The sequence below is a fragment of the Oncorhynchus nerka genome, linkage group LG22 (assembly GCF_034236695.1).
Source record: "Oncorhynchus nerka isolate Pitt River linkage group LG22, Oner_Uvic_2.0, whole genome shotgun sequence".
NCBI lineage: Eukaryota > Metazoa > Chordata > Actinopteri > Salmoniformes > Salmonidae > Oncorhynchus > Oncorhynchus nerka.
The window spans coordinates 106728669-106755339 of NC_088417.1; the positions used below are offsets into that span (position 1 = coordinate 106728669).

The 26671-nt window shown below is 50.7% G+C and overlaps 1 long non-coding RNA gene across 1 annotated transcript; it reads right to left on the reverse strand.

The window, feature by feature from the left end:
• Nucleotides 1-1254: 1254 nt before the first annotated feature.
• LOC135563857 (uncharacterized) lies at nucleotides 1255-7614 on the reverse strand. Its single transcript, XR_010460611.1, has 2 exons — nucleotides 7120-7614; nucleotides 1255-2449 (listed from the first exon to the last, which is right to left on the reverse strand). It is a non-coding gene; the product is annotated as an uncharacterized LOC135563857 (long non-coding RNA).
• Nucleotides 7615-26671: the final 19057 nt, after the last annotated feature.

Genomic DNA, 26671 nt, shown 5'->3' on the forward strand with positions numbered 1-26671 from the left:
AGCAATTTCCAAATGCCTGAAGGTACCACATTCATCTGTACAAACAATAGTATGCAAGTATAAACACCATGGGACCACGCAGCCGTCATACCGCTCAGGAAAGAGACGTGTTCTGTCTCCTAGAGATGAAAGTACTTTGGTGCGAAAAGTGCAAATCAATCCCAGAACAAAAGCAAAGGACCTTGTGAAGATGCTGGAGGAAACAGGTGCAAAAGTAAATATATCCACAGGAAAACGAGTCCTATATCGATATAACCTGAAAGGCCACTCAGCAAGGAAGAAGCCACTGCTCCAAAACCACCATAAAAGAAGCCAGACTACAGTTTTCAACTGCACATGGGGACAAAGATTGTACTTTTTGGAGAAATATTTCTTAATTGCGTTCTTTTACTTTTAGATTTGTGTGTATTGTTGTGAATTGTTAGAAATTACTGCACTGTTGGAGCCAGGAACAGAAGCCTGCAGTGACACCTGCTAGACCAATGTGTTTTATTTATGTCATTTGACCATGCTTGAAAATAAGTCGTACTCAGTGATGAGTCGTACTCAGTGATGAGTCGTACTCAGTGATGAGTCGTACTCAGTGATGAGTCGTACTCAGTGATGTGTTGTGTTAGATTTGCCCCAAACATAACCCTTTGTATTCAGGACAAAAAGCTCATTCCTCTGCCACATTTTTTGCTGTTTTAATTTAGTGCCTTGTTTTGGAATATTTTTATTTATTTTCACTCTGTAAATTAGGTTAGTATTATGGATTAACTTTAAGGTTGTTGATCCATTCTCAGTATACTCATATCACATTAATCTCTGTAACTATTTTAAAGTCAACATCGGTCTCATGGTGAAATACCGGAGTGGTTTTCTTCCTCTTCGGCAACTGAGTTAGGAAGGATGCCTGTATCTTTGTAGTGACTGGGTGTATTGATACACCATCCAAAGTGTAGTTAATAACTTCAACATGATCAAAAGGATGTTCAATGTCTGCTTCTTTTTTTACCCATGTACCAATAGGTGCCCTTCTTTGTGAGGCATTGGAAAACCTTCCTGGTCTTTGTGGTTGAATCTGTGCTTGAAATTCACTAGTCGATTGAGGACCTGCCAGATAGTTGTATGTGTGGGGTAGAAACATGTTCAAACATCATGTTAAACACTATTGTTGCACATAGTAAGTACATGCAACTTATGTGAGCAAATGTTTACTCCTGAACTTATTTAGGGTTCAATTACAAAGGGGTTGAATACTTATTGACTCAAGACATTTTAACTTTTTATTTTTATCAATTTACAAACATTATTCCAATTTAACATTATGGGGTATATTGTGTAGGCCAGTGACATAACATCTTAATCTAATACATTTTAACTTCAGGCTGAAGCTAAATGTGGAAAAAGGGGTGTGAAAACTTTCTGAAGGCACCATCAGCAATGTTATATATTTCTCTTCCCAAAAAGAGATCTAGTATTATTTGTATCAAACTGTTGATAGTTTTGATAGGCACTTCCTGTTATTCATACTTTAATATCTAATGTCAATGTGACCAGGGTTCACCAACTGGCTGCTGAGTCTAGTTGATGATCCTGTGACAGAGTTAAAGTCAGAGGTGTGGTAGGGTCAGGATCAGAGGTGTGGTAGGGTCAGGATCAGAGGTGTGGTAGGGTCAGGATCAGAGGTGTGGTAGGGTCAGAGGTGTGGTAGGGTCAGGATCAGAGGTGTGGTAGGGTCAGAGGTGGGGTAGGGTCAGAGGTGTGGTAGGGTCAGGGTCAGAGGTGTGGTAGGGTCAGAGGTGTGGTAGGGTCAGGGTCAGAGGTGTGGTAGGGTCAGAGTAGTGGTAGGGTCAGGGGTGTGGTAGGGTAGGGTCAGGGGTGTGGTAGGGTCAGGATCAGAGGTGTGGTAGGGTCAGAGGTGTGGTAGGGTCAGGGGTGTGGTAGGGTCAGGATCAGAGGTGTGGTAGGGTCAGAGGTGTGGTAGGGTCAGGGGTGTGGTAGGGTCAGGGGTGTGGTAGGGTCAGGATCAGAGGTGTGGTAGGGTCAGGATCAGAGGTGGGGTAGGGTCAGAGGTGTGGTAGGGTCATAGTGTTGGTAGGGTCAGAGGTGTGGTAGGGTCAGAGGTGTGGTAGAGTCAGGATCAGAGGTGTGGTAGGGTCAGAGGTGTTGTAGGGTCAGAGGTGTGGTAGGGTCAGGTGTGTGGTAGGGTCAGGATCAGAGGTGTGGTAGGGTCAGGTGTGTGGTAGGGTCAGGATCAGAGGTGTGGTAGGATCAGAGGTGTGGTAGGGTCAGAGGTGTGGTAGGGTCAGGATCAGAGGTGTGGTAGGGTCAGGGGTGTGGTAGGGTCAGAGGTGTGGTAGGGTCAGAGTTGTGGTAGGGCCAGAGGTGTCTCTCCACCAATCTTTCCTGCCGTCTCAATGGTCTTGTAGTGTTCTTCTGGAAGGTTCCTCAGTCGTTCAGCAGCCTGAGGATGGAACACACAGAGAGTAGAGTCACAGTAAAGTACAACAGAGACAGTTGAAGATGAACTAAGGTCATAATGTACTGTGGCAGACCAAGGGGTTGGGTCAAGACGTTTACACAGATCAGACACGGACAGAGTATGATTAGCTCGGTTTCAAGGGTGTTTATTAAATAATAAATCATAAGAAAAGGATAGTTCTCCCCCATGAGACCCTCTCCGGGATACCGTCTTCTGGGCTCCGGGTCTTGCTGTACTCCCTCGTCTTAGCCCCCGGCACCGTCTCCAACTACACGGAAGTCACCTTCATTTCCCCAGTCCTCTATTGTGTGTTGCCCTTCTGGCAGCTTTATTGGGCTTGTACAGCTGCTGAGCAATCAGCCCTTGATTACTCACAAACTCCCCCATCAGCTCCAATTAGTACTGGGCGGAGTGCCCGTCGAGACCTGGCACGTCCAGCAGATGGAGCCATCGCCTCGTGATGTATACTCCGTGTGTCACCAGGCCTCGACGAGTCTCCCCCTGGTGGCTGACCTGCTGTACGCAGCCGCCGCCGGCCCCCTAGCTCTGTCGGGAAGGGGACTGTGTCAGTGCGACGTATGTCTCCCTTCTCAATAGGGCATCCGCGTTTCCATGCTTCCTCCTGACCTGACCTGTGAACAACAGACAAAGAGAAGTGTTGAAGGGACACCTGGTGACCCGATCGTTTGTGTCTTTACCCATCCAGACCAGGGGAGAATGGTCTGTGACCAGGCTGAAGTGGGTACCTAGCAGGTATTACTCTGAGAGTGTTTAGCGCCCACTTCACCGCTAGACACTCTTCTCCACAATGGAGTACTTCTTCTCTCTAGGAACCAGCTTTCTGCTGATGTACATGAAGGGTGCTCCTCCTCATCGTGTATCTGGGACAGAACGGCATAGTTCCGTATTACACGCATCCGTCTGGACCACCATCAGCACCTGGAAATCGGGCGTTAAGAGAATCGGATGGGAGCACAGCGCTTCCTTCAGACGGCTGAGTGCCGCTCTGTCTCGTTCGTCCATTTCACTCTTTTCGGAAGCGGGGCCTGGTTAGATCGGCGAGGGGGAAGCTATAGCCGCAAAGTTGGGGATAAATCGGCTATAGTATCTTGCCAGTCCCAGGAAGGACCCGTGTCTTGGTGCGTGGAACGGTCAGTCACGCACAGCGTGAACCTTCCTCTCCTGGGGCTTGACGTTCCCCTGTCCCATCAAATACCCCAGGTATTCCACCTCCTCAAACCTAGTTTGCATTTCTTGGGGTCCGCTGTCAACCCGGCTTTTCTGGATCGCGTCCAGCACCACCTGGAGGTGCGACAGATGCTCTTCCCAACCTTGGCTGTGGATGATGATGTCAACCAAATAGGCCGCTGCGTACTGCTGGTGTGGTCGAAGTACTTTGTTCATCAGCCATTGGAATGTGGCGGGCTCCGTGGAGACCGAACGGGAGCCCCGGTACTGATACAACCCGTCTGGTGTCGAAAACGCCGTCTTCTCCCGGGAGGAGGCTGCCAACGGTACCTGCAAATATCCTTTGGTCAGGTCAAGGGTGCTGATGTACCGGGCCTTTCCCAATCGGTCGATGAGCTCGTCCCCCTCGGCATGGGATATGCGTCGAACAAGCTGATGTCGTTCACCCCCGGAAATCGTACAGAGCGGAGGCTCCCGTCCGGTTTGGGCACCAACACGATGGGGCTGCACCATGTACTGTGGGACTCTTCAACGACACCCATCCTCAGCATAGCCTCCACTTCCTGTTTCATGGCCTTTCTTCGGGTCTCCGGAATCCGATATGGCCTCTTTCTTACTGTTTCATGGGAACGGATGTGGTGTTCAATGAGGCTCGTTGGAGAACACCGCCGTGTTCGATCAACAAGCTCTCCGAGCCCTTGCTTCTGGGCCGGCTCAAGGTCCTCATTGCTCGGGACCACCACTGGTCCCGTTTGCGTCCTGGGTCCCGACCATAACATGGCCAAGGCTGTCCTCTCATGCCACTTCTTCAACAGGTTCTGTTGAAGGTTCTGTTGAAGTTTCTATCTCCCCGGTTGCCGTATGCGGTAATTGACAGGTCCCATCTTCTCGACCACCTCGTATGGTCCGTGCCGTGTTGCTAGGAACTTACTTCTGGCCGTGGGTATTAAGACCAGCACCCTGTCTCCTGTCTCCCACCTGGGAATTCTCGCGCATTGGGCCTTCTCCATATGTTCCCCCACGATGGGCCATATGGCTGTCATCCGCTTCCTCATCGTCTCCACGTGCTCTACTACGCTGCGTAAGGGGGTCGTTTCAGCTTCCCACACCTTCTTTGCGCGGTCCAGTAGGCCTGCGTGGCCTCCTCCCGAAGTTCGAACGGGGAAAGCCCAGTGGAGGATTGGGGTACTTCTCGGATTGAGAACATTAGGTGGGGTAGTAGCTGGTCCCAGTTCTTCCAATCCTGCTCGATGACCTTCCGCAGCATCTGTTTCAGCGTGTAAAGCACTCGGACGAGCCCATCCATCTGTGGGTGAAAAACAAAGGTTCGGATCTGCTTGATCTGCAGGACAACTCTTTCATCAGGCGGGACATAAACTCCGTACCTTGGTCTGTCAAGATCTCGTTCGGGATGCCTACCCTGCAAAAAGAGGTGGAACAGCTCCCGGGCGGATCCCTTGGATACCCGTAGTGGAATTGCCTCGATAATCCGGGTGGCATAATCTACTATCACCAGGATGTACCGGTGTCCTCGTGCTGTTTTTACCAGGGGTCCCACTATGTCTATGGCGATGATTTCAAGGGCACCCGATGATCAGTAGGGACACGAATGGGCTTCGGAAGTGAGCTTTGGGCAGTGAGTTGACACTCCGGACAGCTGCGACAGTAGTCTTCCACTGCCCTCCCCATCCCGGGCCAGTGGAACCGGGCGGCGAGCCGTTCCCAGGTCTTCTCCATTCCCAGGTGCGCCCCCAACAGGTGGGTGTGGGCCAGCTGAAGAACGGTTCCCACGTACCTTCGGGGCAAGAAAACAATACCTCTCGAAGTTCCTGTGTTGGCGTCACACCTGATACAAGGTTATTCTTGATTTCGAAATGGGGGTATCGCCAGTCACTCACCCACGGAAGTAGCAGTCCATCCACCGCTATCACTTGGGCTGCGGTGGCTTTCATGTTCGGATCCTTCCACTGGGCCGTCCTGAATTTTCCCCTCAGTTGGCCCCCAGCGGGGTCTCGACTGGCCCCTCGAAATCGAGGAGGATGGGTTCCTCCTCCAGGGGTTCCTAGGGGTTCGGGTTCCGGCGCCCCTCCGACTCCGGAGCCGAGACCAATGCAGGTTAACCGGTTGCTTCCGGGCCGCACAGGCTTTTGGTCGTCCCCGCTCTCTTCTTCGGCCGGCCCGTACCTTCTTCCTCAACTCGTGCCCCCATAGGGGCACTGCACCCATCATCTGGCAGCTCCCTTGTGGCGTCACCATGTTGGTCCATACAGTTGGATACCGCTTTGTGTCACCATGAACACAGTACATAGGGACATCTCCCTACCCCTTTCAGTCTCCTGGTTCAGCAGGCTCGTGGTTACGAGCGTAACCATACTTCCGGGGTCCTGATGAGCAATCAGCCCTTGATTACTCACAAACTCCCCATCAGCCTCAATTAGTACTGGGCGGAGTGCGAGTCTGAGTTACAGCCTGGACCCTCCCTCAGAGTTACAGCCTGGACCCTCAGAGTTACAGCCTGGACCCTCCCTCAGAGTTACAGCCTGGACCCTCCTCAGAGTTACAGCCTGGACCCTCCCCCCTCAGAGTTACAGCCTGGACCCTCCCTCAGAGTTACAGCCTGACCCTCCCTCAGAGTTACAGCCTGGACCTCCCTCAGAGTTACAGCCTGGACCCTCAGTCAGAGTTACAGCCTGGACCCTCAGTCAGAGTTACAGCCTGGACCCTCAGTCAGAGTTACAGCCTGGACCCTCAGTCAGAGTTACAGCCTGGACCCTCCTCAGAGTTACAGCCTGGACCCTCCTCAGAGTTACAGCCTGACCCTCCCTCAGAGTTACAGCCTGGACCCTCCCTCAGAGTTACAGCCTGGACCCTCCCTCAGAGTTACAGCCTGGACCCTCAGAGTTACAGCCTGGACCCTCAGTCAGAGTTACAGCCTGGACCCTCCCTCAGAGTTACAGCCTGGACCCTCAGTCAGAGTTACAGCCTGGACCCTCCCTCAGAGTTACAGCCTGGACCCTCAGTCAGAGTTACAGCCTGGACCCTCCCTCAGAGTTACAGCCTGGACCCTCAGTCAGAGTTACAGCCTGGACCCTCAGTCAGAGTTACAGCCTGGACCCTCAGTCAGAGTTACAGCCTGGACCCTCAGTCAGAGTTACAGCCTGGACTCAGTCAGAGTTACAGCCTGGACCCTCAGTCAGAGTTACAGCCTGACCCTCAGTCAGAGTTACAGCCTGGACCCTCCCCAGAGTTACAGCCTGGACCCTCAGTCAGAGTTACATAGTTGAGGTAGCTAATAATTTAGACAGTTAACCTGTCAGAGTAGCTTGATAACTTTATTAGGAGCTGTGGTAAATAACATGGACACATAGGAATAGTTTAGCTAATTACTAAATGTTTTAGACATACGAAGATCTGTGCTTATATATAGCATATGTTGTAGTAATAGTGTTTCCCAAATGTATTACCTGTTCAGGTGTAAGGTCTCTCTGCTCCTGCGCCAGCATTTCATATCCCACCATGAACTTACGCACACCGGCAGACCGGAGCAGGGGGTAATAGTGAGCATGGAGCTGCCAGTGGAACTGGTCCTCTTTAAGATAGGGACCGGTAGGGGCGCCTGGGAGGAGGGAGAGAGAAGAGGAGAGTGAGAGAGGAAGGTCTCTACTGTAGACTACATGCTTAGAGAAGACTAGCAGGTCTCTACTGTAGACTACAGGCTTAGAGAAGACTAGCAGGTCTCTACTGTAGACTACAGGCTTAGTGAAGACTAGCAGGTCTCTACTGTAGACTACAGGCTTAGAGAAGACTAGCAGGTCTCTACTGTAGACTACAGGCTTAGAGAAGACTAGCAGGTCTCTACTGTAGACTACAGGCTTAGTGAAGACTAGCAGGTCTCTACTGTAGACTACAGACTTAGAGAAGACTAGCAGGTCTCTACTGTAGACTACAGGCTTAGTGAAGACTAGCAGGTCTCTAACAGACTACAGGCTTAGTGAAGACTAGCAGGTCTCTACTGTAGACTACAGGCTTAGTGAAGACTAGCAGGACGTGTAGTGTGGACCCGTTAGCCTCTCTCCTCCATGCACCATAAAGCGCCTGCTAGAAGGAAGGTTTCTTCATGGTAAATATGAACATATTAAGTTCTAAATGGCTGTGAGAACCAGAGGTTTGGCTGCGCTCCCAATCCCTATAAGCTCCTCTCCAATCCCCATATAATGAATGAATGAACAGCGTATCATGCTAGTTAAATCACATTCATCCTGTCTCCTCTCCTCTCCTCTCCCCCTCCTCTCCCCCTCCCCTCCCCTCCCCTCCCCTCCTCCCTCCCCCTCCCCTCCTCCCTCCCTCCCCTCCCCTCCTCCTCTCCTCTCCTCTCCTCTCCTCTCCTCTCCTCCCCTCTCCCCTCCCCTCCCCTCCCCTCCCTCTCCTCTCCCCTGCCCTGCCCTGCCCTGCCCGCAAACACAGGTAATGACAGCCCTGGCAAATACAGGTAATGACAGCCCTGGCAAACACAGGTAATGACAGCCCTGGTAAATACAGGTAATGACAGCCCTGGTAAATACAGGTAATGACAGCCCTGGTAAATACAGGTAATGACAGCCCTGGCAAACACAGGTAATGACAGCCCTGGCATGTGACAGGTAATGACAGCCCTGGCATGTGACAGGTAATGACAGCCCTGGCAAACACAGGTAATGACAGCCCTGGCAAACACAGGTAATGACAGCCCTGGCAAACACAGGTAATGACATCCCTGGCATGTGACAGGTAATGACAGCCCTGGCATGTGACAGCCCTGGCAAATACAGGTAATGACAGCCCTGGTAAATACAGGTAATGACAGTCCTGGCAAACACAGGTAATGACAGCCCTGGCAAATACAGGTAATGACAGCCCTGGCAAACACAGGTAATGACAGCCCTGGCATGTGACAGCCCTGGCATGTGACAGGTAATGACAGTCCTGGCATGTGACAGCCCTGGCAAATACAGGTAATGACAGCCCTGGCAAACACAGGTAACAAACACAACCACTGCTTTTAATCAGGGCAAGGTGTCTGGTAATATGTCCGAATATAAACAATGCAGCTATTCCCTCCGCAAGGCTATTAAACAAGCTAAGCGTCAGTACAGAGACAAAGTGGAATCTCAATTCAATGGCTCAGACACAAGAGGCATGTGGCAGGGTCTACAGTCAATCACGGACTACAAGAAGAAACCCAGCCCAGTCACGGACCAGGATGTCTTGCTCCCAGGCAGACTAAATAACTTTTTTGCCCGCTTTGAGGACAATACATTGCCACTGACACGGCCTGCAACGAAAACATGCGGTCTCTCCTTCACTGCAGCCGAGGTGAATAAGACATTTAAACGTGTTAACCCTCGCAAGGCTGCAGGCCCAGACGGCATCCCCAGCCGCGCCCTCAGAGCATGCGCAGACCAGCTGGCCGGTGTGTTTACGGACATATTCAATCAATCCCTATACCAGTCTGCTGTTCCCACATGCTTCAAGAGGGCCACCATTGTTCCTGTTCCCAAGAAAGCTAAGGTAACTGAGCTAAACGACTACCGCCCGTAGCACTCACTTCCGTCATCATGAAGTGCTTTGAGAGACTAGTCAAGGACCATATCACCTCCACCCTACCTGACACCCTAGACCCACTCCAATTTGCTTACCGCCCAAATAGGTCCACAGACGATGCAATCTCAACCACACTGCACACTGCCCTAACCCACCTGGACAAGAGGAATACCTATGTGAGAATGCTGTTCATCGACTACAGCTCGGCATTCAACACCATAGTACCCTCCAAGCTCGTCATCAAGCTCGAGACCCTGGGTCTCGACCCGCCCTGTGCAACTGGGTTCTGGACTTCCTGACGGGCCGCCCCCAGGTGGTGAGGGTAGGCAACAACATCTCCTCCCCGCTGATCCTCAATACGGGGCCCCACAAGGGTGCGTTCTGAGCCCTCTCCTGTACTCCCTGTTCACCACGACTGCGTGGCCATGCACGCCTCCAACTCAATCATCAAGTTTGCGGACGACACAACAGTGGTAGGCTTGATTACCAACAACGACGAGACGGCCTACAGGGAGGAGGTGAGGGCCCTCGGAGTGTGGTGTCAGGAAAATAACCTCACACTCAACGTCAACAAAACTAAGGAGATGATTGTGGACTTCAGGAAACAGCAGAGGAACACCCCCTATCCACATCGATGGATCAGTAGTGGAGAGGGTAGCAAGTTTTAAGTTCCTCGGCATACACATCACAGACAAACTGAATTGGTCCACTCACACTGACAGCGTCGTGAAGAAGGCGCAGCAGCGCCTCTTCAACCTCAGGAGGCTGAAGAAATTCGGCTTGTCACCAAAAGCACTCACAAACTTCTACAGATGCACAATCGAGAGCATCCTGGCGGGCTGTATCACCGCCTGGTACGGCAACTGCTCCGCCCTCAACCGTAAGGCTCTCAGAGGGTAGTGAGGTCTGCACAACGCATCACCGGGGCAAACTACCTGCCCTCCAGGACACCTACACCACCCGATGTTACAGGAAGGCCATAAAGATCATCAAGGACATCAACCACCCGAACCACTGCCTGTTCACCCCGCTATCATCCAGAAGGCGAGGTCAGTACAGGTGCATCAAAGCTGGGACCGAGAGACTGAAAAACAGGTTCTATCTCAAGGCCATCAGACTGTTAAACAGCCACCACTAACATTGAGTGGCTGCTGCCAACACACTGTCATTGACACTGACCCAACTCCAGCCACTTTAATAATGGGAAATGATGTACATATATCACTAGCCACTTTAAACAATGCTACCTTATATAATGTTACTTACCCTACATTATTCATCTCATATGCATATGTATATACTGTACTCTAGATCATCGACTGCATTCTTATGTCACTAGCCACTTTAACTATGCCACTTTGTTTACTTTGTCTACATACTCATCTCATATGTATATACTGTACTCGATACCATCTACTGTATGCTGCTCTGTACCATCACTCATTCATATATCCTTATGTACATATTCCTTATCCCCTTACACTGTGTATAAGACAGTAGTTTTGGAATTGTTAGTTAGATTACTTGTTGGTTATCACTGCATTGTCGGAACTAGAAGCACAAGCATTTCGCTACACTCGCATGAACATCTGCTAACCATGTGTATGTGACAAATAAAATTTGATTTGAATGACAGCCCTGGTAAATACAGGTAATGACAGCCCTGGCATGTGACAGCCCTGGCATGTGACAGGTAATGACAGTCCTGGCAAATACAGGTAATGACAGCCCTGGCAAATACAGGTAATGACAGTCCTGGCATGTGACAGGTAATGACAGCCCTGGCAAACACAGGTAATGACAGCCCTGGTAAATACAGGTAATGACAGCCCTGGCAAACACAGGTAATTACAGCCCTGGCATGTGACAGGTAATGACAGCCCTGGCAAATACAGGTAATGACAGCCCTGGCAAACACAGGTAATGACAGCCCTGGCAAACACAGGTAATGACAGCCCTGGCATGTGACAGGTAATGACAGCCCTGGCATGTGACAGCCCTGGCATGTGACAGCCCTGGCAAATACAGGTAATGACAGCCCTGGCAAACACAGGTAATGACAGCCCTGGCAAATACAGGTAATGACAGCCCTGGCAAACACAGGTAATGACAGCCCTGGCATGTGACAGGTAATGACAGTCCTGGCATGTGACAGCCCTGGCAAATACAGGTAATGACAGCCCTGGCAAACACAGGTAATGACAGCCCTGGCAAATACAGGTAATGACAGCCCTGGTAAATACAGGTAATGACAGCCCTGGCAAACACAGGTAATGACAGCCCTGGTAAACACAGGTAATGACAGCCCTGGCAAACACAGGTAATGACAGCCCTGGTAAACACAGGTAATGACAGCCCTGGCATGTGACAGCCCTGGCAAACACAGGTAATGACAGCCCTGGCAAACACAGGTAATGACAGCCCTGGCATGTGACAGCCCTGGTAAACACAGGTAATGACAGCCCTGGCAAATACAGGTAATGACAGCCCTGGCAAATACAGGTAATGACAGCCCTGGCAAATACAGGTAATGACAGCCCTGGCATGTGACAGCCCTGGCAAACACAGGTAATGACAGCCCTGGCAAATACAGGTAATGACAGCCCTGGTAAATACAGGTAATGACAGCCCTGGCATGTGACAGCCCTGGCATGTGACAGCCCTGGCAAATACAGGTAATGACAGCCCTGGCAAACACAGGTAATGACAGCCCTGGCAAATACAGGTAATGACAGCCCTGGCAAACACAGGTAATGACAGCCCTGGCATGTGACAGGTAATGACAGTCCTGGCATGTGACAGCCCTGGCAAATACAGGTAATGACAGCCCTGGCAAACACAGGTAATGACAGCCCTGGCAAATACAGGTAATGACAGCCCTGGTAAATACAGGTAATGACAGCCCTGGCAAACACAGGTAATGACAGCCCTGGTAAACACAGGTAATGACAGCCCTGGCAAACACAGGTAATGACAGCCCTGGTAAACACAGGTAATGACAGCCCTGGCATGTGACAGCCCTGACAAACACAGGTAATGACAGCCCTGGCAAACACAGGTAATGACAGCCCTGGCATGTGACAGCCCTGGTAAACACAGGTAATGACAGCCCTGGCAAATACAGGTAATGACAGCCCTGGCAAATACAGGTAATGACAGCCCTGGCAAATACAGGTAATGACAGCCCTGGCATGTGACAGCCCTGGCAAACACAGGTAATGACAGCCCTGGCAAATACAGGTAATGACAGCCCTGGTAAATACAGGTAATGACAGCCCTGGCATGTGACAGCCCTGGCAAACACAGGTAATGACAGCCCTGGTAAACACAGGTAATGACATCCCTGGTAAACACAGGTAATGACAGCCCTGGCAAACACAGGTAATGACAGCCCTGGTAAATACAGGTAATGACAGCCCTGGCATGTGACAGCCCTGGCAAACACAGGTAATGACAGCCCTGGTAAACACAGGTAATGACATCCCTGGTAAACACAGGTAATGACAGCCCTGGCAAACACAGGTAATGACAGCCCTGGCAAACACAGGTAATGACAGTCCTGGCGAACACATGTAATGACAGCCCTGGCAAACACAGGTAATGACAGCCCTGGCAAATACAGGTAATGACAGCCCTGGCAAATACAGGTAATGACAGCCCTGGCATGTGACAGCCCTCGCATGTGACAGCCCTGGCAAATACAGGTAATGACAGCCCTGGCCTGTGACAGCCCTGGCAAATACAGGTAATGACAGCCCTGGCCTGTGACAGCCCTGGCAAACACAGGTAATGACAGCCCTGGCAAATACAGGTAATGACAGCCCTGGTAAACACAGGTAATGACAGCCCTGGCAAATACAGGTAATGACAGCCCTGGCAAACACAGGTAATGACAGCCCTGGTAAATACAGGTAATGACAGCCCTGGCAAACACAGGTAATGACAGCCCTGGCAAACACAGGTAATGACAGCCCTGGCAAACACAGGTAATGACAGCCCTGGTAAACACAGGTAATGACAGCCCTGGCAAACACAGGTAATGACAGCCCTGGTAAATACAGGTAATGACAGCCCTGGCAAATACAGGTAATGACAGCCCTGGCAAACACAGGTAATGACAGCCCTGGCAAACACAGGTAATGACAGCCCTGGCATGTGACAGCCCTGGCAAATACAGGTAATGACAGCCCTGGCAAACACAGGTAATGACAGCCCTGGCAAACACAGGTAATGACAGCCCTGGTAAACACAGGTAATGACAGCCCTGGCATGTGACAGCCCTGGCAAACACAGGTAATGACAGCCCTGGCATGTGACAGGTAATGACAGCCCTGGCATGTGACAGCCCTGGCATGTGACAGCCCTGGCAAATACAGGTAATGACAGCCCTGGCAAACACAGGTAATGACAGCCCTGGCAAATACAGGTAATGACAGCCCTGGCAAATACAGGTAATGACAGCCCTGGCAAATACAGGTAATGACAGCCCTGGCATGTGACAGCCCTGGCATGTGACAGGTAATGGCAAATACAGGTAATGACAGCCCTGGCAAACACAGGTAATGACAGCCCTGGCAAATACAGGTAATGACAGCCCTGGCAAATACAGGTCATGACAGCCCTGGTAAACACAGGTAATGACAGCCCTGGTAAATACAGGTAATGACAGCCCTGGCAAATACAGGTAATGACAGCCCTGGCAAACACAGGTAATGACAGCCCTGGCAAACACAGGTAATGACAGCCCTGGCAAACACAGGTAATGACAGCCCTGGCAAACACAGGTAATGACAGCCCTGGGTAATGACAGCCCTGGCAAACACAGGTAATGACAGCCCTGGCAAACACAGGTAATGACAGCCCTGGTAAATACAGGTAATGACAGCCCTGGCATGTGACAGCCCTGTCAAACACAGGTAATGACAGCCCTGGTAAACACAGGTAATGACAGCCCTGGCAAACACAGGTAATGACAGTCCTGGCAAACACAGGTAATGACAGCCCTGGCAAACACAGGTAATGACAGCCCTGGCAAATACAGGTAATGACAGCCCTGGCATGTGACAGCACTGGCAAACACAGGTAATGACAGCCCTGGCATGTGACAGCCCTGGCAAATACAGGTAATGACAGCCCTGGCATGTGACAGCCCTGGCAAACACAGGTAATGACAGCCCTGGCAAATACAGGTAATGACAGCCCTGGTAAATACAGGTAATGACAGCCCTGGCAAATACAGGTAATGACAGCCCTGGTAAATACAGGTAATGACAGCCCTGGCAAACACAGGTAATGACAGCCCTGGCAAATACAGGTAATGACAGCCCTGGCAAATATAGGTAATGACAGCCCTGGTAAACACAAGTAATGACAGTCCTGGCAAATACAGGTAATGACAGCCCTGGCAAACACAGGTAATGACAGCCCTGGCAAACACAGATAATGACAGCCCTGGCAAACACAGGTAATGACATCCCTGGTAAACACAGGTAATGACAGTCCTGGCAAATACAGGTAATGACAGCCCAGGAATGTGACAGGTAATGACAGCCCTGGCAAACACAGGTAATGACAGCCCTGGCAAACACAGGTAATGACAGCCCTGGCATGTGACAGCCCTGGCAAACACAGGTAATGACAGCCCTGGCAAACACAGGTAATGACAGCCCTGGAAAATACAGGTAATGACAGCCCTGGTAAATACAGGTAATGACAGCCCTGGCAAACACAGGTAATGACAGCCCTGGCATGTGACAGCCCTGGCAAACACAGGTAATGACAGTCCTGGCAAATACAGGTAATGACAGCCCTGGCAAACACAGGTACTGACAGTCCTGGCAAACACAGGTAATGACAGCCCTGGCATGTGACAGGTAATGACAGCCCTGGCATGTGACAGCCCTGGCAAACACAGGTAATGACAGCCCTGGCATGTGACAGCCTGGCAAACACAGGTAATGACAGCCCTGGTAAATACAGGTAATGACAGCCCTGGCATGTGACAGGGAATGACAGCCCTGGCAAACACAGGTAATGACAGCCCTGGCATGTGACAGGTAATGACAGTCCTGGCAAATACAGGTAATGACAGCCCTGGTAAACACAGGTAATGACAGCCCTGGTAAATACAGGTAATGACAGCCCTGGCAAATACAGGTAATGACAGCCCTGGCAAACACAGGTAATGACATCCCTGGCAAACACAGGTAATGACAGCCCTGGCAAACACAGGTAATGACAGCCCTGGCATGTGACAGCCCTGGCAAACACAGGTAATGACAGCCCTGGCAAACACAGGTAATGACAGCCCTGGTAAATACAGGTAATGACAGCCCTGGCATGTGACAGCCCTGGCAAATACAGGTAATGACAGCCCTGGCAAACACAGGTAATGACAGCCCTGGCAAATACAGGTAATGACAGCCCTGGCAAACACAGGTAATTACAGCCCTGGTAAACACAGGTAATGACAGCCCTGGCAAACACAGGTAATGACAGTCCTGGTAAACACAGGTAATGACAGTCCTGGCAAACACAGGTAATGACAGCCCTGGCAAACACAGGTAATGACAGCCCTGGCAAATACAGGTAATGACAGCCCTGGCATGTGACAGCACTGGCAAACACAGGTAATGACAGCCCTGGCATGTGACAGCCCTGGCAAATACAGGTAATGACAGCCCTGGCATGTGACAGCCCTGGCAAACACAGGTAATGACAGCCCTGGCAAATACAGGTAATGAAAGCCCTGGTAAATACAGGTAATGACAGCCCTGGCAAACACAGGTAATGACAGCCCTGGCAAATACAGGTAATGACAGCCCTGGTAAACACAGGTAATGACAGTCCTGGCAAATACAGGTAATGACAGCCCTGGCAAACACAGGTAATGACAGCCCTGGCAAACACAGGTAATGACATCCCTGGTAAACACAGGTAATGACAGTCCTGGCAAACACAGGTAATGACAGCCCAGGAATGTGACAGGTGTGACAGCCCTGGCAAACACAGGTAATGACAGCCCTGGCATGTGACAGCCCTGGCAAACACAGGTAATGACAGCCCTGGCAAACACAGGTAATGACAGCCCTGGAAAATACAGGTAATGACAGCCCTGGTAAATACAGGTAATGACAGCCCTGGCAAACACAGGTAATGACAGCCCTGACATGTGACAGCCCTGGCAAACACAGGTAATGACAGTCCTGGCAAATACAGGTAATGACAGCCCTGGCAAACACAGGTACTGACAGTCCTGGCAAACACAGGTAATGACAGCCCTGGCATGTGACAGGTAATGACAGCCCTGGCAAACACAGGTAATGACAGCCCTGGCATGTGACAGCCCTGGCAAACACAGGTAATGACAGCCCTGGCAAACACAGGTAATGACAGCCCTGGTAAATACAGGTAATGACAGCCCTGGTATGTGACAGGGAATGACAGCCCTGGCAAACACAGGTAATGACAGCCCTGGCATGTGACAGGTAATGACAGTCCTGGCAAATACAGGTAATGACAGCCCTGGTAAACACAGGTAATGACAGCCTGGTAAATACAGGTAATGACAGCCCTGGCAAACACAGGTAATGACAGCCCTGGCAAACACAGGTAATGACAGCCCTGGCAAACACAGGTAATGACAGCCCTGGCATGTGACAGCCCTGGCAAACACAGGTAATGACAGCCCTGGCAAACACAGGTAATGACAGCCCTGGTAAATACAGGTAATGACAGCCCTGGCATGTGACAGCCCTGGCAAATACAGGTAATGACAGCCCTGGCAAACACAGGTAATGACAGCCCTGGCAAATACAGGTAATGACAGCCCTGCCAAACACAGGTAATGACAGCCCTGGTAAACACAGGTAATGACAGCCCTGGCAAACACAGGTAATGACAGTCCTGGCAAACACAGGTAATGACAGCCCTGGCAAACACAGGTAATGACAGCCCTGGCAAATACAGGTAATGACAGCCCTGGCATGTGACAGCACTGGCAAACACAGGTAATGACAGCCCTGGCATGTGACAGCCCTGGCAAATACAGGTAATGACAGCCCTGGCATGTGACAGCCCTGGCAAACACAGGTAATGACAGCCCTGGCAAATACAGGTAATGACAGCCCTGGTAAATACAGGTAATGTCAGCCCTGGCAAATACAGGTAATGACAGCCCTGGTAAATACAGGTAATGACAGCCCTGGCAAACACAGGTCATGACAGCCCTGGCAAACACAGGTAATGACAGCCCTGGCATGTGACAGCCCTGGCAAACACAGGTAATGACAGCCCTGGCAAACACAGGTAATGACAGCCCTGGAAAATACAGGTAATGACAGCCCTGGCAAACACAGGTAATGACAGCCCTGGCATGTGACAGCCCTGGCAAACACAGGTAATGACAGTCCTGGCAAATACAGGTAATGACAGCCCTGGCAAACACAGGTACTGACAGTCCTGGCAAACACAGGTAATGACAGCCCTGGCATGTGACAGGTAATGACAGCCCTGGCAAACACAGGTAATGACAGCCCTGGCATGTGACAGCCCTGGCAAACACAGGTAATGACAGCCCTGGTAAATACAGGTAATGACAGCCCTGGCATGTGACAGGGAATGACAGCCCTGGCAAACACAGGTAATGACAGCCCTGGCATGTGACAGGTAATGACAGTCCTGGCAAATACAGGTAATGACAGCCCTGGTAAACACAGGTAATGACAGCCCTGGTAAATACAGGTAATGACAGCCCTGGCAAATACAGGTAATGACAGCCCTGGCAAACACAGGTAATGACAGCCCTGGCAAACACAGGTAATGACAGCCCTGGCAAACACAGGTAATGACAGCCCTGGCATGTGACAGCCCTGGCAAACACAGGTAATGACAGCCCTGGCAAACACAGGTAATGACAGCCCTGGCAAATACAGGTAATGACAGCCCTGGCAAACACAGGTAATGACAGCCCTGGTAAACACAGGTAATGACAGCCCTGGCAAACACAGGTAATGACAGTCCTGGTAAACACAGGTAATGACAGTCCTGGCAAACACAGGTAATGACAGCCCTGGCAAACACAGGTAATGACAGCCCTGGCATGTGACAGCACTGGCAAACACAGGTAATGACAGCCCTGGCATGTGACAGCCCTGGCAAATACAGGTAATGACAGCCCTGGCATGTGACAGCCCTGGCAAACACAGGTAATGACAGCCCTGGCAAATACAGGTAATGACAGCCCTGGTAAATACAGGTAATGACAGCCCTGGCAAACACAGGTAATGACAGCCCTGGCAAATACAGGTAATGACAGCCCTGGTAAACACAGGTAATGACAGTCCTGGCAAATACAGGTAATGACAGCCCTGGCAAACACAGGTAATGACAGCCCTGGCAAACACATATAATAACAGCCCTGGCAAACACAGGTAATGACATCCCTGGTAAACACAGGTAATGACAGTCCTGGCAAATACAGGTAATGACAGCCCAGGAATGTGACAGGTAATGACAGCCCTGGCAAACACAGGTAATGACAGCCCTGGCATGTGACAGCCCTGGCAAACACAGGTAATGACAGCCCTGGCAAACACAGGTAATGACAGCCCTGGAAAATACAGGTAATGACAGCCCTGGTAAATACAGGTAATGACAGCCCTGGCAAACACAGGTAATGACAGCCCTGGCATGTGACAGCCCTGGCAAACACAGGTAATGACAGTCCTGGCAAATACAGGTAATGACAGCCCTGGCAAACACAGGTACTGACAGTCCTGGCAAACACAGGTAATGACAGCCCTGGCATGTGACAGGTAATGACAGCCCTGGCAAACACAGGTAATGACAGCCCTGGCATGTGAAGGCCCTGGCAAACACAGGTAATGACAGCCCTGGCAAACACAGGTAATGACAGCCCTGGTAAATACAGGTAATGACAGCCCTGGTATGTGACAGGGAATGACAGCCCTGGCAAACACAGGTAATGACAGCCCTGGCATGTGACAGGTAATGACAGTCCTGGCAAATACAGGTAATGACAGCCCTGGTAAACACAGGTAATGACAGCCCTGGTAAATACAGGTAATGACAGCCCTGGCAAACACAGGTAATGACAGCCCTGGCAAACACAGGTAATGACAGCCCTGGCAAACACAGGTAATGACAGCCCTGGCATGTGACAGCCCTGGCAAACACAGGTAATGACAGCCCTGGCAAACACAGGTAATGACAGCCCTGGTAAATACAGGTAATGACAGCCCTGGCATGTGACAGCCCTGGAAAATACAGGTAATGACAGCCCTGGCAAACACAGGTAATGACAGCCCTGGCAAATACAGGTAATGACAGCCCTGCCAAACACAGGTAATGACAGCCCTGGTAAACACAGGTAATGACAGCCCTGGCAAACACAGGTAATGACAGTCCTGGTAAACACAGGTAATGACAGTCCTGGCAAACACAGGTAATGACAGCCCTGGCAAACACAGGTAATGACAGCCCTGGCAAATACAGGTAATGACAGCCCTGGCATGTGACAGCACTGGCAAACACAGGTAATGACAGCCCTGGCATGTGACAGCCCTGGCAAATACAGGTAATGACAGCCCTGGCATGTGACAGCCCTGGCAAACACAGGTAATGACAGCCCTGGCAAATACAGGTAATGACAGCCCTGGTAAATACAGGTAATGTCAGCCCTGGCAAATACAGGTAATGACAGCCCTGGTAAATACAGGTAATGACAGCCCTGGCAAACACAGGTAATGACAGCCCTGGCAAATACAGGTAATGACAGCCCTGGCAAATACAGGTAATGACAGGCCTGGTAAACACAGGTAATGACAGCCCTGCAAACACAGGTAATGACAGCCCTGGCAAACACAGGTAATGACAGCCCTGGCAAATACAGGTAATGGCAGCCCTGGCAAATACAGGTAATGACAGCCCTGGTAAACACAGGTAATGACAGCCCTGGCAAACACAGGTAATGACAGCCCTGGCAAACACAGGTAATGACATCCCTGGTAAACACAGGGAATGACAGTCCTGGCAAATACAGGTAATGACAGCCCTGGCATGTGACAGGTAATGACAGCCCTGGCAAACACAGGTAATGACAGCCCTGGCAAACACAGGTAATGACAGCCCTGGCATGTGACAGCCCTGGCAAACACAGGTAATGACAGCCCTGGCAAACACAGGTTATGACAGCCCTGGCAAATACAGGTAATGACAGCCCTGGTAAATACAGGTAATGACAGCCCTGGTAAACACAAGTAATGACAGTCCTGGCAAATACAGGTAATGACAGCCCTGGCAAACACAGGTAATGACAGCCCTGGCAAACACAGATAATGACAGCCCTGGCAAACACAGGTAATGACATCCTGGCAAACACAGGTAATGACAGTCCTGGCAAATACAGGTAATGACAGCCCAGGAAAATACAGGTAATGACAGCCCTGGTAAATACAGGTAATGACAGCCCTGGCAAACACAGGTAATGACAGCCCTGGCATGTGACAGCCCTGGCAAACACAGGTAATGACAGTCCTGGCAAATGTAATGACAGCCCTGGCAAACACAGGTACTGACAGTCCTGGCAAACACAGGTAATGACAGCCCTGGCATGTGACAGGTAATGACAGCCCTGGCATGTGACAGCCCTGGCAAACACAGGTAATGACAGCCCTGGCATGTGACAGCCCTGGCAAACACAGGTAATGACAGCCCTGGTAAATACAGGTAATGACAGCCCTGGCATGTGACAGGGAATGACAGCCCTGGCAAACACAGGTAATGACAGCCCTGGCATGTGACAGGTAATGACAGCCCTGGCAAATACAGGTAATGACAGCCCTGGTAAACACAGGTAATGACAGCCCTGGTAAATACAGGTAATGACAGCCCTGGCAAATACAGGTAATGACAGCCCTGGCAAACACAGGTAATGACAGCCCTGGCAAACACAGGTAATGACAGCCCTGGCAAACACAGGTAATGACAGCCCTGGCATGTGACAGCCCTGGCAAACACAGGTAATGACAGCCCTGGCAAACACAGGTAATGACAGCCCTGGTAAATACAGGTAATGACAGCCCTGGCATGTGACAGCCCTGGCAAATACAGGTAATGACAGCCCTGGCAAACACAGGTAATGACAGCCCTGGCAAATACAGGTAATGACAGCCCTGGCAAACACAGGTAATGACAGCCCTGGTAAACACAGGTAATGACAGCCCTGGCAAACACAGGTAATGACAGTCCTGGTAAACACAGGTAATGACAGTCCTGGCAAACACAGGTAATGACAGCCCTGGCAAATACAGGTAATGACAGCCCTGGCATGTGACAGCACTGGCAAACACAGGTAATGACAGCCCTGGCATGTGACAGCCCTGGCAAATACAGGTAATGACAGCCCTGGCATGTGACAGCCCTGGCAAACACAGGTAATGACAGCCCTGGCAAATACAGGTAATGACAGCCCTGGTAAATACAGGTAATGACAGGCCTGGCAAACACAGGTAATGACAGCCCTGGCAAATACAGGTAATGACAGCCCTGGTAAACACAGGTAATGACAGTCCTGGCAAATACAGGTAATGACAGCCCTGGCAAACACAGGTAATGACAGCCCTGGACAGACAGCCCTGGCAAACACAGGTAATGACATCCCTGGTAAACACAGGTAATGACAGTCCTGGCAAATACAGGTAATGACAGCCCAGGAATGTGACAGGTAATGACAGCCCTGGCAAACACAGGTAATGACAGCCCTGGCATGTGACAGCCCTGGCAAACACAGGTAATGACAGCCCTGGCAAACACAGGTAATGACAGCCCTGGAAAATACAGGTAATGACAGCCCTGGTAAATACAGGTAATGACAGCCCTGGCAAACACAGGTAATGACAGCCCTGGCATGTGACAGCCCTGGCAAACACAGGTAATGACAGTCCTGGCAAATACAGGTAATGACAGCCCTGGCAAACACAGGTACTGACAGTCCTGGCAAACACAGGTAATGACAGCCCTGGCATGTGACAGGTAATGACAGCCCTGGCATGTGACAGCCCTGGCAAACACAGGTAATGACAGCCCTGGCATGTGACAGCCCTGGCAAACACAGGTAATGACAGCCCTGGTAAATACAGGTAATGACAGCCCTGGCATGTGACAGGAATGACAGCCCTGGCAAACACAGGTAATGACAGCCCTGGCATGTGACAGGTAATGACAGTCCTGGCAAATACAGGTAATGACAGCCCTGGTAAACACAGGTAATGACAGCCCTGGTAAATACAGGTAATGACAGCCCTGGCAAATACAGGTAATGACAGCCCTGGCAAACACAGGTAATGACAGCCCTGGCAAACACAGGTAATGACAGCCCTGGCAAACACAGGTAATGACAGCCCTGGCAAACACAGGTAATGACAGCCCTGGCATGTGACAGCCCTGGCAAACACAGGTAATGACAGCCCTGGCAAACACAGGTAATGACAGCCCTGGTAAATACAGGTAATGACAGCCCTGGCATGTGACAGCCCTGGCAAATACAGGTTATGACAGCCCTGGCAAACACAGGTAATGACAGCCCTGGCAAATACAGGTAATGACAGCCCTGGCAAACACAGGTAATGACAGCCCTGGTAAACACAGGTAATGACAGCCCTGGCAAACACAGGTAATGACAGTCCTGGTAAACACAGGTAATGACAGTCCTGGCAAACACAGGTAATGACAGCCCTGGCAAACACAGGTAATGACAGCCCTGGCAAATACAGGTAATGACAGCCCTGGCATGTGACAGCACTGGCAAACACAGGTAATGACAGCCCTGGCATGTGACAGCCCTGGCAAATACATGTAATGACAGCCCTGGCATGTGACAGCCCTGGCAAACACAGGTAATGACAGCCCTGGCAAATACAGGTAATGACAGCCCTGGTAAATACAGGTAATGACAGCCCTGGCAAACACAGGTAATGACAGCCCTGGCAAATACAGGTAATGACAGCCCTGGTAAACACAGGTAATGACAGTCCTGGCAAATACAGGTAATGACAGCCCTGGCAAACACAGGTAATGACAGCCCTGGCAAACACATATAATGACAGCCCTGGCAAACACAGGTAATGACATCCCTGGTAAACACAGGTAATGACAGTCCTGGCAAATACAGGTAATGACAGCCCAGGAATGTGACAGGTAATGACAGCCCTGGCAAACACAGGTAATGACAGCCCTGGCATGTGACAGCCCTGGCAAACACAGGTAATGACAGCCCTGGCAAACACAGGTAATGACAGCCCTGGCATGTGACAGCCCTGGTAAATACAGGTAATGACAGCCCTGGCATGTGACAGCCCTGGCAAATACAGGTAATGACAGCCCTGGCAAACACAGGTAATGACAGCCCTGGCAAATACAGGTAATGACAGCCCTGGCAAACACAGGTAATGACAGCCCTGGTAAACACAGGTAATGACAGCCCTGGCAAACACAGGTAATGACAGTCCTGGTAAACACAGGTAATGACAGTCCTGGCAAACACAGGTAATGACAGCCCTGGCAAACACAGGTAATGACAGCCCTGGCAAATACAGGTAATGACAGCCCTGGCATGTGACAGCCCTGGCAAACACAGGTAATGACAGCCCTGGCATGTGACAGGCAAATACAGGTAATGACAGTGACAGCCCTGGCAAACACAGGTAATGACAGCCCTGGCAAATACAGGTAATGACAGCCCTGGTAAATACAGGTAATGACAGCCCTGGCAAACACAGGTAATGACAGCCCTGGCAAATACAGGTAATGACAGCCCTGGTAAATACAGGTAATGACAGCCCTGGCATATGACAGCACTGGCAAACACAGGTAATGACAGCCCTGGCATGTGACAGCCCTGGCAAACACAGGTAATGACAGCCCTGGCAAATACAGGTAATGACAGCCCTGGTAAATACAGGTAATGTCAGCCCTGGCAAATACAGGTAATGACAGCCCTGGTAAATACAGGTAATGACAGCCCTGGCAAACACAGGTAATGACAGCCCTGGCAAATACAGGTAATGACAGCCCTGGCAAATACAGGTAATGACAGCCCTGGTAAACACAGGTAATGACAGCCCTGGCAAACACAGGTAATGACAGCCCTGGCAAACACAGGTAATGACAGCCCTGGCAAATACAGGTAATGACAGCCCTGGCAAATACAGGTAATGACAGCCCTGGTAAACACAGGTAATGACAGCCCTGGCAAACACAGGTAATGACAGCCCTGGCAAACACAGGTAATGACATCCCTGGTAAACACAGGTAATGACAGTCCTGGCAAATACAGGTAATGACAGCCCTGGCATGTGACAGGTAATGACAGCCCTGGCAAACACAGGTAATGACAGCCCTGGCAAACACAGGTAATGACAGCCCTGGCATGTGACAGCCCTGGCAAACACAGGTAATGACAGCCCTGGCAAACACAGGTTATGACAGCCCTGGCAAATACAGGTAATGACAGCCCTGGCAAATATAGGTAATGACAGCCCTGGTAAACACAAGTAATGACAGTCCTGGCAAATACAGGTAATGACAGCCCTGGCAAACACAGGTAATGACAGCCCTGGCAGATAATGACAGCCCTGGCAAACACAGGTAATGACAGCCAGGTAATGACAGTCCTGGCAAATACAGGTAATGACAGCCCAGGAAAATACAGGTAATGACAGCCCTGGTAAATACAGGTAATGACAGCCCTGGCAAACACAGGTAATGACAGCCCTGGCATGTGACAGCCCTGGCAAACACAGGTAATGACAGTCCTGGCAAATACAGGTAATGACAGCCCTGGCAAACACAGGTACTGACAGTCCTGGCAAACACAGGTAATGACAGCCCTGGCATGTGACAGGTAATGACAGCCCTGGCATGTGACAGCCCTGGCAAACACAGGTAATGACAGCCCTGGCATGTGACAGCCCTGGCAAACACAGGTAATGACAGCCCTGGTAAATACAGGTAATGACAGCCCTGGCATGTGACAGGGAATGACAGCCCTGGCAAACACAGGTAATGACAGCCCTGGCATGTGACAGGTAATGACAGTCCTGGCAAATACAGGTAATGACAGCCCTGGTAAACACAGGTAATGACAGCCCTGGTAAATACAGGTAATGACAGCCCTGGCAAATACAGGTAATGACAGCCCTGGCAAACACAGGTAATGACAGCCCTGGCAAACACAGGTAATGACAGCCCTGGCAAACACAGGTAATGACAGCCCTGGCATGTGACAGCCCTGGCAAACACAGGTAATGACAGCCCTGGCAAACACAGGTAATGACAGCCCTGGTAAATACAGGTAATGACAGCCCTGGCATGTGACAGCCCTGGCAAATACAGGTAATGACAGCCCTGGCAAACACAGGTAATGACAGCCCTGGCAAATACAGGTAATGACAGCCCTGGCAAACACAGGTAATGACAGCCCTGGTAAACACAGGTAATGACAGCCCTGGCAAACACAGGTAATGACAGTCCTGGTAAACACAGGTAATGACAGTCCTGGCAAACACAGGTAATGACAGCCCTGGCAAATACAGGTAATGACAGCCCTGGCATGTGACAGCACTGGCAAACACAGGTAATGACAGCCCTGGCATGTGACAGCCCTGGCAAATACAGGTAATGACAGCCCTGGCATGTGACAGCCCTGGCAAACACAGGTAATGACAGCCCTGGCAAATACAGGTAATGACAGCCCTGGTAAATACAGGTAATGACAGGCCTGGCAAACACAGGTAATGACAGCCCTGGCAAATACAGGTAATGACAGCCCTGGTAAACACAGGTAATGACAGTCCTGGCAAATACAGGTAATGACAGCCCTGGCAAACACAGGTAATGACAGCCCTGGCAAACACATATAATGACAGCCCTGGCAAACACAGGTAATGACATCCCTGGTAAACACAGGTAATGACAGTCCTGGCAAATACAGGTAATGACAGCCCAGGAATGTGACAGGTAATGACAGCCCTGGCAAACACAGGTAATGACAGCCCTGGCATGTGACAGCCCTGGCAAACACAGGTAATGACAGCCCTGGCAAACACAGGTAATGACAGCCCTGGAAAATACAGGTAATGACAGCCCTGGTAAATACAGGTAATGACAGCCCTGGCAAACACAGGTAATGACAGCCCTGGCATGTGACAGCCCTGGCAAACACAGGTAATGACAGTCCTGGCAAATACAGGTAATGACAGCCCTGGCAAACACAGGTACTGACAGTCCTGGCAAACACAGGTAATGACAGCCCTGGCATGTGACAGGTAATGACAGCCCTGGCATGTGACAGCCCTGGCAAACACAGGTAATGACAGCCCTGGCATGTGACAGCCCTGGCAAACACAGGTAATGACA